The sequence below is a fragment of the Ranitomeya variabilis genome, chromosome 4, assembly GCF_051348905.1.
Source record: "Ranitomeya variabilis isolate aRanVar5 chromosome 4, aRanVar5.hap1, whole genome shotgun sequence".
In the NCBI taxonomy this organism is placed as follows: Eukaryota; Metazoa; Chordata; class Amphibia; order Anura; family Dendrobatidae; genus Ranitomeya; species Ranitomeya variabilis.
In genome coordinates, this window is record NC_135235.1 from 497,659,632 (window position 1) to 497,675,328 (window position 15,697).

The 15,697-nt window shown below is 53.0% G+C and overlaps 1 protein-coding gene across 1 annotated transcript in view; it reads right to left on the minus strand.

Annotated features, from left to right (window-relative positions):
- Positions 1-7,741: 7,741 nt before the first annotated feature.
- Positions 7,742-15,697, minus strand: part of LOC143767012 (uncharacterized) — a 75,747-nt gene continuing 67,791 nt past the window's right edge. The window contains exon 5 of the mRNA XM_077255030.1: positions 7,742-8,137. The gene's annotated coding sequence lies outside the window, so the exon portion shown is untranslated. The remainder of the gene's footprint in view (positions 8,138-15,697) is intronic.

The window sequence follows — 15,697 nt, forward strand, 5'->3', positions numbered from 1 at the left end:
GAAAGGCACGAACCAGATCGGAGGCATGAACATCAGATGCAGTGACCCAAGAATTATCCTCCTGGCCGTATCCCTTCCACTTGACCAGATACTGGAGTCTCCGTCTGGAAACACGGGAGTCTAGGATTTTCTCCACAACGTACTCCAACTCACCCTCAACGAACACCGGAGCAGGAGGCTCAACGGAAGGCACAACAGGTACCTCATACCTGCGCAATAACGACCGATGAAAAACGTTATGAATGGAAAAGGATGCAGGGAGGTCTAAACGGAAGGAAACAGGGTTAAGAATCTCCAATATTTTATACGGACCGATGAACCGAGGCTTAAACTTAGGAGAAGAGACCCTCATAGGGACAAAACGAGAAGACAACCACACCAAATCTCCAACACAAAGCCGAGGACAAACACGACGGTAACGGTTGGCAAAAAGCTGAGTCTTCTCCTGGGACAACTTCAAATTGTCCATCACCTGCCCCCAAATATGATGCAATCTCTCCACCACCGCATCCACTCCAGGACAATCCGAGGACTCCACCTGACCGGAGGAAAATCGAGGATGGAACCCCGAATTACAGAAAAACGGGGACACCAAGGTGGCAGAGCTGGCCCGATTATTGAGGGCGAACTCCGCCAATGGCAAAAAAGCAACCCAATCATCCTGGTCAGCAGACACAAAACACCTCAGATATGTCTCCAGGGTCTGATTAGTCCGCTCGGTCTGGCCATTAGTCTGAGGGTGAAAAGCAGACGAAAAAGACAAATCTATGCCCATCCTAGCACAGAATGCCCGCCAAAATCTAGACACAAATTGGGTTCCTCTGTCAGAAACGATATTCTCAGGAATACCATGCAAACGAACAACATTTTGAAAAAACAGGGGAACCAACTCGGAAGAAGAAGGCAATTTGGGCAGGGGAACCAAATGGACCATCTTAGAAAAACGGTCACACACCACCCAGATGACAGACATTTTCTGGGAAACAGGCAGATCTGAAATAAAATCCATCGAGATGTGCGTCCAAGGCCTCTTAGGAATAGGCAAGGGCAACAATAATCCACTAGCCCGAGAACAACAAGGCTTGGCCCGAGCACAAACGTCACAAGACTGCACAAAACCTCGCACATCTCGTGACAGGGAAGGCCACCAGAAGGATCTTGCCACCAAATCCCTGGTACCGAAAATTCCAGGATGACCTGCCAATGCAGAAGAATGCACCTCAGAGATGACTCTACTGGTCCAATCATCAGGAACAAACAGCCTATCAGGCGGACAACGATCCGGTCTATCCGCCTGAAACTCCTGCAAGGCCCGCCGCAGGTCTGGAGAAACGGCTGACAAAATAACTCCATCCTTAAGGATACCTGTGGGCTCAGAGTTGCCGGGTGAATCAGGCTCAAAACTCCTAGAAAGGGCATCCGCCTTAACATTCTTAGAACCCGGTAGGTATGACACCACAAAATTAAACCGAGAAAAAAATAATGACCAGCGCGCCTGTCTAGGATTCAGGCGCCTGGCGGTCTCAAGATAAATCAAATTTTTGTGGTCAGTCAATACCACCACCTGATGTCTGGACCCCTCAAGCCAATGGCGCCACTCCTCAAACGCCCACTTCATGGCCAAAAGCTCCCGATTCCCAACATCATAATTCCGCTCAGCGGGCGAAAATTTACGGGAAAAGAAGGCACAAGGCCTCATCACGGAGCAGTCAGAACTTTTCTGCGACAACACTGCCCCAGCTCCGATCTCAGAAGCGTCGACCTCAACCTGAAAAGGAAGAGCCACATCAGGCTGACGCAACACAGGGGCAGAAGAAAAACGGCGCTTAAGCTCCTGAAAAGCCTCCACAGCATCAGGGGACCAATTAGCAACATCAGCACCCTGTCTAGTCAAATCGGTCAATGGCTTAACGACATCCGAAAAACCAGCAATAAATCGACGATAAAAGTTGGCAAAGCCCAAAAATTTCTGAAGACTTTTAAGAGAAGAGGGCTGCGTCCAATCACAAATAGCTTGAACCTTGACAGGATCCATCTCAATGGAAGAGGGAGAAAAAATATATCCCAAAAAGGAAATTCTCTGAACCCCAAAAACGCACTTAGAACCCTTGACACACAGAGAATTAGACCGCAAAACCTGAAAAACCCTCTTGACTTGCTGGACATGAGAGTCCCAGTCATCCGAAAAAATCAGAATATCATCCAGATACACTATCATAAATTTATCCAAAAAATCGCGGAAAATATCATGCATAAAGGACTGGAAGACTGAAGGGGCATTAGAAAGACCAAAAGGCATCACCAAATACTCAAAGTGGCCCTCGGGCGTATTAAATGCGGTTTTCCACTCATCCCCCTGCCTGATCCGCACCAAATTATACGCCCCACGGAGATCAATCTTAGAGAACCACTTGGCCCCCTTTATGCGAGCAAACAAATCAGTCAGCAACGGCAATGGGTATTGATATTTAACCGTGATTTTATTCAAAAGCCGATAATCAATACATGGTCTCAAAGAGCCGTCTTTCTTTGACACAAAGAAAAAGCCGGCTCCTAAGGGAGATGACGATGGACGAATATGTCCCTTTTCCAAGGACTCCTTTATATATTCTCGCATAGCAGCATGTTCAGGCACAGACAGATTAAATAAACGACCCTTTGGGTATTTACTACCCGGAATTAAATCTATAGCACAATCGCACTCACGGTGCGGAGGTAGTGAACCCAGCTTGGGTTCTTCAAAGACGTCACGATAATCAGACAGGAACTCAGGGATTTCAGAGGGAATAGATGATGAAATGGAAACCAAAGGTACGTCCCCATGAGTCCCCTTACATCCCCAGCTCAACACAGACATAGCTCTCCAGTCAAGGACTGGGTTGTGAGACTGCAGCCATGGCAATCCTAGCACCAAATCATCATGTAGATTATACAGCACCAGAAAACGAATAATCTCCTGGTGATCCGGATTAATACGCATAGTTACTTGTGTCCAGTATTGTGGTTTATTATTAGCCAATGGGGTGGAGTCAATCCCCTTCAGAGGAATAAGAGTCTCCAAAGGCTCTAAATCATACCCACAACGATTGGCAAAGGACCAATCCATAAGACTCAAAGCGGCGCCAGAGTCGATATAGGCGTCCGTGGTAATAGATGACAAAGAGCAAATCAGGGTCACAGACAAAATAAACTTAGACTGTAAAGTGCCAATGGAAACAGACTTATCAAGCTTTTTAGTACGCTTAGAGCATGCTGATATAACATGAGTAGAATCCCCACAATAGAAACACAACCCATTTTTCCGTCTAAAATTCTGCCGCTCGCTTCTGGACAGAATTCTATCACACTGCATACTTTCTGGCGTCTTCTCAGTGGACACCGCCAGATGGTGCACTGGTTTGCGCTCCCGCAGACGCCTATCGATCTGAATAGCCATTGTCATGGACTCATTCAGACCCGCAGGCACAGGGAACCCCACCATAACATCCTTAATGGCATCAGAGAGACCCTCTCTGAAAGTAGCCGCCAAGGCACACTCATTCCACTGAGTAAGCACAGACCATTTACGGAATCTCTGGCAGTAAATTTCAGCTTCATCTTGCCCCTGAGATAGGGACATCAAAGTTTTTTCTGCCTGAAGTTCCAAATGAGGTTCGTCATAAAGCAACCCCAAGGCCAGAAAAAACGCATCTACATTGCGCAACGCAGGATCCCCTGGTGCCAATGAAAAAGCCCAGTCTTGAGGGTCGCCACGGAGCAGAGAAATCACAATCCGAACCTGCTGTGCAGGGTCCCCGGCAGAACGAGATTTCAGGGACAAAAATAACTTGCAATTATTTCTAAAATTCTGAAAACCAGATCTATTCCCCGAGAAAAATTCCGGCAGAGGAATTCTCGGTTCAGATACCGGAGCATGAACAACAAAATCTTGCAAATTTTGTACTTTCGTGGTGAGATTATTCAAACCTGCAGTTACACTCTGAAGATCCATAATAAACAGGTGAACACAGAGCCATTCAAAGATTAGAAGGAGAGAGAAAAAAAAGAAAGACTGCAGCATAGACAGACTAGCAAATGATCCAATTAAGAGCACAAAAAAAAACAAAAAAAAAAACCTCTCAGCAGACTTCTTATTTCACTCCTTTCTCAGCCAAGGAATTAACCCTTTAGTAGGCCGGTCAAACTGTCATGATCTCCATGGCTAGAGAACATAGCATAAGCCTATATAGGAACAAGCTCTTGGAAGATGGGAACTGTACTGACCATGAACTAAACCTACCGCACAACTAGAAGTAGCCAGGTAGCATGTCCTACTTTTTATCCCTATATGCCCAGCGCCGGCCGGAGAACTAAATAATGCTAGCAGAGGGAAATATAAGACCTGGCTCACCTCTAGAGAAATGCCCAAAAAGGAGACAGAGGCCCCCCACATATATTGGCGGTGATTTTAGATGAAATAACAAACACAGCAGGAAAATAGTTTTAGCAAATTTGAGGTCCGCTTTCTAGATAGCAGAAGACAGAAAGAACACTTTCATGGTCAGCAGAAACCCCTAACAAAACACCATCCAGAAATTACTTTAGGACTCTGGCATTAACTCATAATACCAGAGTGGCAATTCCTGATCAACAAGAGCTTTCCAGACACAGTAACGAAACTGCAGCTGTGAACTGGAACCAAAAAGCAAAAACAAACATGGACGAAAGTCCAACTTATCTAGTAGATGTCTGGGAGCAGGAACAAGCACAGAGAGGCTTCTGATAACATTGTTGACCGGCAAGCAACTAACAGAGAAGCCAGGTTATATAGCGACACCCAGATCTGATGAGAACAGGTGAACAGGAAAGATGATGACACAAGTTCAATTCCACCAGTGGCCACCGGGGGAGCCCAAAATCCAAATTCACAACAGCTAGGTGTGAATTTAAGGGCTAGGTGTGAACATAAGAGGGCTCGGTGTGAATATAACAGGGCTCGGGGTGAATATAACAGGGCTAGGTGTGAATATAACAGGGCTAGGTGTGAATATAACAGGGCTAGGTGTGAATTCTTTATATGCTATTATTAAGTGGGGCCGCTACTCAGCCCGGTGGGTCGTGGGTGGTGGTAAAACTACTACTGGATAACGGGGGAATAATAGAAAGCACTGGAGCAGCGGGTATGAGCAATGAATATCAGGATCACTACAAATACTGTACGGTGTCATATAATATTATATTTCCAGAAATATCATATGTACTGGATGGTGGTTTCCCTGGATGGACTGAACAGTCTTTCAGTGATCTTGTAGGTCCTTCTGTTGTAAAAGAAAAGTATAGATAAAGATTGCACAGCAGCAAATGTATGACAGTGACCTCAGACCCTCAATGATGTGACAAAAGTGACGTATCATAGAGATCGTACCACTCAGGGTGAAGTGTGACTGCAGGGGGCGCCATTACCTAATAGCAGAGCTTCCTCTCCCTGCAGCTTCTTTCATCAGCCCATGATGTGTTTTTTTTACTGGACCCTTTAATTTTTGATACAGTCTAAGACCCGAATTTATCAAAGTAGTTTAACCAGAATTCTGAGATAAATTGCAAATTGCCTCTTCAGTGAAAAAGAGGTCCCCTTTTTCTCTGAAGAGGCAATTTGCATATTAAATTTCCCAGAGGAGCATTGCACGGCGAATAAGCCTCCTTACCTTGACAAGCCAGAGCTGGTATGTCACTCTCCACAGGGAGAAACCTTACCCCTTAGAGATAAATTGCAAAATTTTGGCGCAACTTGGAGTTGCGAAAATATTTTGCAGCTTTTGGCGTTTCCACATCAATTTCTCCCAACTCTGCCAAAATGGTGTACGCCACTCGTCAGATGCCCCTGATTCGTGAAGAGGCAGACACTTCTTCATGGATCAGGAGTATCTGACGCCACCACAACCCGCATGAAGACCAGTGAGAAAATCCCCGGTCTTCATGTATCAGAGCCTTCATTTTTCAATCTTAGCAAAACTCTTGTCTAGTTTTTTCTTCTGCTTATAAAGGTACTAGATGGTGGCCCGATTCTAACGCATCAGGTATTCTAGAATGCACAGCCACTTAGTATATAGCACAGCCCACGTAGTATATAGCATAGCCACGTAGTATATTGAACAACCACATAGTATATAACACAGCCACATAGTATATAGCATAGCTACGTAGTATATTGCACAGCCACATAGTAAATAACACAGCCCACGTAGTATATAGCACAGCCACGCAGTATATAACACAGCCCAAGTAGTATATTAAACAGCCACGTAGTAAATAGCACAGCCACGTAGTACATAACACAGCCCACGCAGTATGTAACACAGCCCACGTAGTATATAGCACAGCCCACATAGTATATAGCACAGGCCACTTAGTATATAACGCAGCCACGTAATATATAACACAGGCCACGCAGTATATAACACAGCCATATAGTATATAACACAGCCCACACAGTATATAACACAGCCATGTAGTATATTGCACAGGCACATAGTATATAGCATAGGCCATGTAGTATATAACACAGGCCATGTAGTATATAACAAAGCCCACACAGTATATAACACAGCCCACGCAGTATATAACACAGGCCACGTAGTATATAACACAGCCCACGTAGTATATAACACAGCCCACGTAGTATATAACACAGCCCACATAGTACATAACACAGCCCACATAGTATATAGCAATGTGGGCACCATATCCCTGTTAAAAAACAATTAAAATAAAAAATAGTTATATACTCACCCTCCGTCGGCCCCCGGATCCAGCCAAGGCCTTTACCGATGCTCCTCGCGCTCCGGTCCAAAGAATGCATTGCGGTAATGAGTCGAGATCATGTAGCGGTCTCGCGAGACCACCACGTCATCATCTCGCGAGACCGCTACGTGATCTCGAGTCAGTGCCGCAATGCATTATTGGGACTGGAGCGCGAGGAGCGGGAAAGGCTGCGGCGGACTTCGGAAGGTGAGAATATAATGTTTGTTTTTTTAAAATTATTTTTAACATTCTATGTTTTTACTATTGATGCTGCATAGGCAGCATCAATAGTAAAAAGTGAAGCGGTGTTCAAATCCCGCCCCAATTTCGCCGCGACCAATCAGCGACCCAGGATTTCCGTTACGGAAGTTACAGACAGACAGGCAAACAGACGTAAGTACTCCTTAGACAATTATATCTATAGAAATGGTTTTTACAGTTAAAATGAGTCACGTCATTAAGGGGTTAAATGCACTCAATGCAGCTGAGTAATGCGCACCCTGTGGTGACTTCGGGCATAAGTTCAAAATCTACAATAAAAAGTGACATTTTGGGTTTTCTTTTCAGCTTTAATTTTACAAATTACAGAAGGGATGAGAATGATTTTAGGGAATTATTTTCTATTTCATCTACACTTGTGTTTACATGTGAGGTCCATTTATTACATAGGTTGGAAAAAAGACCTCAGTCCGTCAGGTTCAACCTTTCTCCAACTATTGTGCATTTTGTCACTAAACTAACTATAACCCGCAATGTTATGTATACTGAAGAAATAATCCAGCCCTTTATTAAGTGTCTGCGATTACTACCTCTTGTGGTCAGGCGTTCCACAGTCTGATTGCTCTAACTGTAAAGAACCCTTTACTATTTAGCTGCCGGAATCGCCTTTCTTAAACCTGCAATGAGTGCCCCCTCGTCCTTAGTATGGTCCTTGGAAGGAACAAGTCACGTGTCAGTCCTTTGTACTAACCATACATCTACTATATAATTGTCTAAGGGGTACTTCCGTCTGTCTGTCCTTCTGTCTGTCTGTCACGGATATTCATTGGTCGCGGCCTCTGTCTGTCATGGAAATCCAAGTCGCTGATTGGTCACGGCAAAACAGCCACGACCAATCAGCGACGGGCACAGTCCGGAAGAAAATGGCTGCTCCTTACTCCCCGCAGTCAGTGCCCGGCGCCCGCATTCTCCCCTCCAGTCACCGCTAACACAGGGTTAATGCCGGCGGTAACGGACCACGTTATGCCGCGGGTAACGCACTCCGTTGCCGCTGCTATTAACCCTGTGTGTCCCCAACATTTTACTATTGATGCTGCCTATGCGGAATCAATAGTAAAAAATGTAATGTTAAAAATAACTAGATGGGTATTTCCTGAAGGAACTACAGATAGTGCTTTGGAATGGTGCCCGGGTTGCCCCAGCAAGACTTTCACACTTGGGTGCCCCTCAGGTGCTGGTTTGGTAGTTGTAGCCACGCTGGGTCCGATTTGGCGGGCGGCGCCACTCTGGGTCCGATTTGACGGGCGGCGCCACTCTGGGTCCGATTTGGCGGGCGGTGCCACTCTGGGTCCGATTTGGCGGGCGGCGCCACTCTGGGTCCGATTTGGCGGGAGGCGCCACTCTGGGTCCGATTTGGCGGGCGGCGCCACTCTGGGTCCGATTTGGTGGGCGGCGCCACACTGGGTCCGATTTGGTGGGCGGCGCCACTCTGGGTCCGATTTGGCGGGCGGCGCCACTCTGGGTCCGATTTGGCGAGCGGCGCCACTCCGGGTCCGATTTGGCGGGCGGGGGCACTCCGGGTCCCATTTGGCGGGCGGGGGCACTCCGGGTCCGATTTGGCGGGCAGGGGCACTCTGGGTCCCATTTGGCGGGCGGGGGCACTCTGGGTCCCATTTGGCGGGCGGCGGCACTCTGGGTCCGATTTGGCGGCGGGGGCACTCTGGGTGCGATTTGGTGGGCTGGGTCCGATTTGGTGAGCGGGGCAATAATTATAATAAGACTACAGATAGTGCTTTGGAATTGTGCTGTGCTATCACTTTAAGAGCTGATATTATCTGGCAAAACTGTGCTGGTGTGGTCATGTACAGTTCGCAGGCGTTGGCATAGTAACTGGGCCTGACTGCGCATATCAATGAGCTAATCAGCCAGGTGGCAGGTACATTTCAAATTGCCTCAGAAACCCGGCCATTATAACCTATGGAAAAATTTCCCTATTGAAATGCATTACAATGAGGGGAAAAACAATTTTCAAACGCAAATTGCGCCAAAACTACAAATCCGATCGACACGAAAAATACTTAGCACACCTCTTGGGGACGCTGGCTTCGAAATGACACCTCACTGGAGTCTGTGACTGAAGCGGTTCAGGACGCATTACGTGCGGACTGAATAATAATAACTAGATGGGTATTTCCTGAAGGAACTACAGATAGTGCTTTGGAATGGTGCCCGGGTTGCCCCAGCAAGACTTTCACACTTGGGTGCCCCTCAGGCGCTGTATTGGTAGTTGTAGCCACTCTGGGTCCGATTTGGCAGGCGGCGCCACTCTGGGTCCGATTTGGCAGGCGGCGCCACTCCGGGTCCGATTTGGCGGGCGGCACCACTCCGGGTCAGATCTGGTGAGCGGCGCCACTCCGGGTCCGATTTGGCGGGCGGCGCCACTCCGGGTCCGATTTGGCGGGCGCCGCCACTCTGAGTCCGATTTGGCGGGCGGCGCCACTCTGGCGGGCGGCACCACTCCGGGTCTGATTTGGCGGGCGGTGCCACTCCGGGTCCGATTTGGCGGGCAGGGGCACTCCGGGTCCCATTTGGCGGGCGGGGGCACTCCGGGTCCCATTTGGCGGGCGGGGGCACTCTGGGTCCCATTTGGCGGGCGGGGGCACTCTGGGTCCCATTTGGCAGGCGGGGGCACTCTGAGTCCCATTTGGCGGGCGGCGGCACTCTGGGTCCGATTTGGCGGCGGGGGCACTCTGGGTGCGATTTGGTGGGCTGGGTCCGATTTGGTGAGCGGGGCAATAATTATAATAGGACTACAGATAGTGCTTTGGAATTGTGCTGTGCTATCACTTTAAGAGCTGATATTATCTGGCAAAACTGTGCTGGTGTGGTCATGTACAGTTCGCAGGCGTTGGCATAGTAACTGGGCCTGACTGCACATATCAATGAGCTAATCAGCCAGGTGGCAGGTACATTTCAAATTGCCTCAGAAACCCGGCCATTATAACCTATGGGAAAATTTCCCTATTGAAATGCATTACAATGAGGGTAAAAAAAATTTTCAAACGCAAATTGCGCCAAAACTACAAATCCGATCGACACGAAAAATACTTAGCACACCTCTTGGGGACGCTGGCTTCGAAATGACACCTCACTGGAGTCTGTGACTGAAGCGGTTCAGGACGCATTACGTGCGGACTGAATAATAATAACTAGATGGGTATTTCCTGAAGGAACTACAGATAGTGCTTTGGAATGGTGCCCGGGTTGCCCCAGCAAGACTTTCACACTTGGGTGCCCCTCAGGCGCTGTTTTGGTAGTTGTAGCCACTCTGGGTCCGATTTGGCAGGCGGCGCCACTCTGGGTCTGATTTGGCGGGCGGCGCCACTCCGGGTCCGATTTGGCGGGCGGCGCCACTCCGGGTCCGATTTGGCGGGGGGCGCCACTCCGGGTCCGATTTGGCGGGCGATGCCACTCTGGGTCCGATTTGGCGGGCGGCGCCACTCCGGGTCCGATTTGGCGGGCGGCGCCACTCCGGGTCAGATTTGGCGGACGGCGCCACTCCGGGTCCGATTTGGCGGGCGGCGCCACTCTGGCGGGCGGCGCCACTCCGGGTCCGATTTGGCGGGTGGCGCCACTCCGGGTCCGATTTGGCGTGCGGCGCCACTCTGGGTCCAATTTGGTGCGCGGCGCCACTCCGGGTCCAATTTGGCACGCGGCGCCACTCCGGTCCGATTTGGCGCGCGGCGCCACTCCGGGTCCGATTTGGTGGGCGGCGCCACTCCGGGTCCGATTTGGCGGGCGGCGCCACTCCGGGTCCGATTTGGCGGGCGGCGCCACTCCGGGTCCGATTTGGCGGGCGGCGCCACTCCGGGTCCGATTTGGCGGGCGACGCCACTCGGGGTCCGATTTGGCGGGCGGCGCCACTCCGGGTCCGATTTGGCGTGCGGCGCCACTCCGGGTCCGATTTGGCGGGCGGCGCCACTCCGGGTCCGATTTGGCGGGCGGCGCCACTCCGGGTCCGATTTGGCGGGCGGCGCCACTCCGGGTCCGATTTGGCGGGAGGCGCCACTCTGGGTCCGATTTGGCGGGCGGCGCCACTCCGGGTCAGATTTGGCGGGCGGCGCCACTCTGGGTCCGATTTGGCGGGCGGCGCCACTCTGGCGGGCGGCGCCACTCCGGGTCCGATTTGGCGGGTGGCGCCACTCCGGGTCCGATTTGGCGGGCGGCGCCACTCCGGGTCCGATTTGGCGGGCGGCACCACTCCGGGTCCGATTTGGCGGGCGGCGCCACTCCGGGTCCGATTTGGCGGGCGACGCCACTCTGGGTCCGATTTGGCGGGCGGCGCCACTCCGGGTCCGATTTGGCGGGTGGCGCCACTCCGGGTCAGATTTGGCGGACGGCGCCACTCCGGGTCCGATTTGGCGAGCAGCGCCACTCTGGCGGGCGGCGCCACTCCGTGTCCGATTTGGCGGGTGGCGCCACTCCGGGTCCGATTTGGCGCGTGGCGCCACTCCGGGTCCGATTTGGCGTGCGGCGCCACTCTGGGTCCAATTTGGCGCGCGGCGCCACTCCGGGTCCGATTTGGCACGCGGCGCCACTCCGGTCCGATTTGGCGGGCGGCGCCACTCCGGGTCCGATTTGGCGGGCGGCGCCACTCCGGGTCCGATTTGGCGGGCGGCGCCACTCCGGGTCCGATTTGGCGGGCGGCGCCACTCCGGGTCCGATTTGGCGGGCGGCGCCACTCCGGGTCCGATTTGGCGGGCGGCGCCACTCCGGGTCTGATTTGACGGGCGGCGCCACTCCGGGTCCGATTTGACGGGCGGCGCCACTCCGGGTCCGATTTGACGGGCGGCGCCACTCCGCGTCAGATTTGGCGGGCGGTGCCACTCCGGGTCCGATTTGGCGGGCGGCGCCACTCCGGGTCCGATTTGGCGGGCGGCGCCACTCCGGGTCCGATTTGGCGGGCGGCGCCACTCCGGGTCCGATTTGGCGGGCGGCGCCACTCTGGGTCCGATTTAGTGGGCGGCACCACTCTGGGTCCGATTTGGCATTCGGCGCCACTCTGGGTCCGATTTGGCGGGTGGCGCCATTCTGGGTCCGATTTGGCGGGCGGCGCCACTCTGGGTCCGATTTGGCGGGCGGCGCCACTCTGGGTCCGATTTGGCGGGCGGCGCCACTCTGGGTCCGATTTGGCGGGCGGCGCCACTCTGGGTCCGATTTGGCGGGCGGCGCCACTCTGGGTCCGATTTGGCGCGCGGCGCCACTCTGGGTCCGATTTGGCGGGCGGCGCCACTCCGGGTCCGATTTGGCGGGCGGCGCCACTCCGGGTCCGATTTGGCGGACGGCGCCACTCCGGGTCCGATTTGGCGGGCGGCGCCACTCCGGGTCCGATTTGGCGGGCGGCGCCACTCTGGGTCCGATTTGACGGGCGGCGCCACTCTGGGTCCGATTTGACGGGCGGCGCCACTCCGGGTCCGATTTGACGGGCGGCGCCACTCCGGGTCAGATTTGGCGGGCGGCGCCACTCCGGGTCCGATTTGGCGGGCGGCGCCACTCCGAGTCCGATTTGGCGGGCGGCACCACTCCGGGTCCGATTTGGCGGGCGGCGCCACTCCGGGTCCGATTTGGCGGGCTGCGCCACTCTGGGTCCGATTTAGTGGGCGGCGCCACTCTGGGTCCGATTTGGCATTCGGCGCCACTCTGGGTCCGATTTGGCGGGTGGCGCCACTCTGGGTCCGATTTGGCGGGCGGCGCCACTCTGGGTCCGATTTGGCGGGCGGCGTCACTCTGGGTCCGATTTGGCGGGCGGCGCCACTCTGGGTCCGATTTGGCGGGCGGCACCACTCTGGGTCCGATTTGGCGGGCGGCGCCACTCTGGGTCCGATTTGGTGAGCTGGGCAATAATTATAATAAGACTACAGATAGTGCTTTGAAATTGTGCTGTGCTATCACTTTAAGAGCTGATATTATCTGGCAAAACTGTGCTGGTGTGGTCATGTACAGTTCGCAGGCGTTGGCATAGTAACTGGGCCTGACTGCACATATCAATGAGCTAATCAGCCAGGTGGCAGGTACATTTCAAATTGCCTCAGAAACCCGGCCATTATAACCTATGGGAAAATTTCCCTATTGAAATCCATTACAATGAGGGGAAAAAACATTTTCAAACGCAAATTGCGCCAAAACTACAAATCCGATCGACACGAAAAATACTTAGCACACCTCTTGGGGACGCTGGCTTCGAAATGACACCTAACTGGAGTCTGTGAGAGAAGCGGTTCGGGCCGCATTACGTGCGGACTGAATAATAATAATAACTAGATGGGTGTTGTGAATTTGCTTTTTGCTCTCTCTAGTGGTTACTAGTTTTTTGACTCTGGTTTTTCTGTCATTCCTTTTATCCGCACCTGGGTCGTTAGTTAGGGGTGTTGCTATATAAGCTCCCTGGACCTTCAGTTCAATGCCTGGCAACGTAGTTATCAGAGCTAGTCTGCTGTGCTCTTGTCTACTGATCCTGGTTCCAGTTATATCAGCTAAGTCTGCCTTTTGCTTTTTGCTATTTGTTTTGGTTTTGTATTTTTGTCCAGCTTGTTCCAAATCTATATCCTGACCTTTGCTGGAAGCTCTAGGGGGCTGGTGTTCTCCCCCCGGACTGTTAGACGGTTCGGGGGTTCTTGAATTTCCAGTGTGGATTTTGATAGGGTTTTTGTTGACCATATAAGTGACCTTTCTTTATTCTGCTATCAGTAAGCGGGCCTCTCTGTGCTAAACCTGGTTCATTTCTGTGTTTGTCATTTCCTCTTACCTCACCGTCATTATTTGTGGGGGGCTTCTATCCAGCTTTGGGGTCCCCTTCTCTGGAGGCAAGAAAGGTCTTTGTTTTCCTCTACTAGGGGTAGCTAGATTCTCCGGCTGGCGCGTGTCATCTAGAATCAACGTAGGAACAGGGGTGGGATTCAGCCGGTACGACCCGGTACGGGGCAGCCGTTTACTAAAATTTCTATCTGCCAGCGTTCCGGTAATTGAAAAATGGTTACCACGCCCCCGGACCGCCTCTGGTAAGTTGCTGTGTGGTCGCTGGGGAGCTGTCACACAGACAGCTCTCTCCAGCGACCAAGCGACTTCGGCATCGCTGAAACTGTCTTCAGCGATGCCGAAGTCCCCATGTAAAAAAAAAAAAAACACTACATACGCACCTTCTGTCGTCCTTCATGTCCCTCGGCGCTTGCCGCACTGACTGTGTCTCAGCGCCGGCCGGCCGTAACAGCGGTGCCCAGCGGTGAACCGCTGTTACTGCAGGTTCACCGCTGGGCTCTGCTTTATGGCCGGACGGCGCTGACACAGTCAGTACGGCAAGCTCCAGGGGACATGAAGGACGACAGAAGGTGCGTATGTAGTGTTTTTTTTTTTACTTTTAGGAGGGGGCAGAACGCTGGACACAGGAGGGGGCAGAACGCTGGACACAGGAGGGGGCAGAACGCTGGACACAGGAGGGGGCAGAACGCTGGACACAGGAGGGGGCAGAACGCTGGACACAGGAGGGGGCAGAACGCTGGACACAGGAGGGGGCAGAACGCTGGACACAGGAGGGGGCAGAACGCTGGACACAGGAGGGGGCAGAACGCTGGACACAGGAGGGGCAGAACGCTGGACACAGGAGGGGGCAGAACGCTGGACACAGGAGGGGGCAGAACGCTGGACACAGGAGGGGGCAGAACGCTGGACACAGGAGGGGGCAGAACGCTGGACACAGGAGGGGGCAGAACGCTGGACACAGGAGGGGGCAGAACGCTGGACACAGGAGGGGGCAGAACGCTGGACACAGGAGGGGCAGAACGCTGGACACAGGAGGGGGCAGAACGCTGGACACAGGAGGGGGCAGAACGCTGGACACAGGAGGGGGCAGAACGCTGGACACAGGAGGGGGCAGAACGCTGGACACAGGAGGGGGCAGAACGCTGGACACAGGAGGGGGCAGAACGCTGGACACAGGAGGGGGCAGAACGCTGGACACAGGAGGGGGCAGAACGCTGGACACAGGAGGGGGCAGAACGCTGGACACAGGAGGGGGCAGAACGCTGGACACAGGAGGGGGCAGAACGCTGGACACAGGAGGGGGCAGAACGCTGGACACAGGAGGGGGCAGAGCGCTGGACACAGGAGGGGGCAGAGCGCTGGACACAGGAGGGGGCAGAGCGCTGGACACGGGGGCAGAGCGCTGGACACGGGGGCAGAGCGCTGGACACGGGGGCAGAAAGCTGGACACGGGGGCAGAAAGCTGGACACGGGGGCAGAAAGGAGAAACGGCATGATTGGAGACAAGGGGCAGGATGACAGACATGGCGGCATGACTGGAGACACTGGGGCATGACTGGAGACACTGGGGCAGGAATGGAAACAGATGGGGCAGAATTGAGACACAGGGGGCATGATTGCAGAAATGGGGGCCTGATTGGAGATGGGGCAGAATGGTGATACGGGCATGATTGGAGACACTGGAGGCAGGATTGGAGACAGATGGGGCAGGATCATGGGGCAGGATGGATACGATGGAGACAGATGGGGCAGGATGGGGAGATCATATGGTGCAGAAAGGATACTCATGAGGGCAGGATGGGAGAACATATGGCTGACGCCAGGAATGAGACACACGGGGGCCAGGATGGGGAATATTATTACCATAGGGACTAATTAAGGG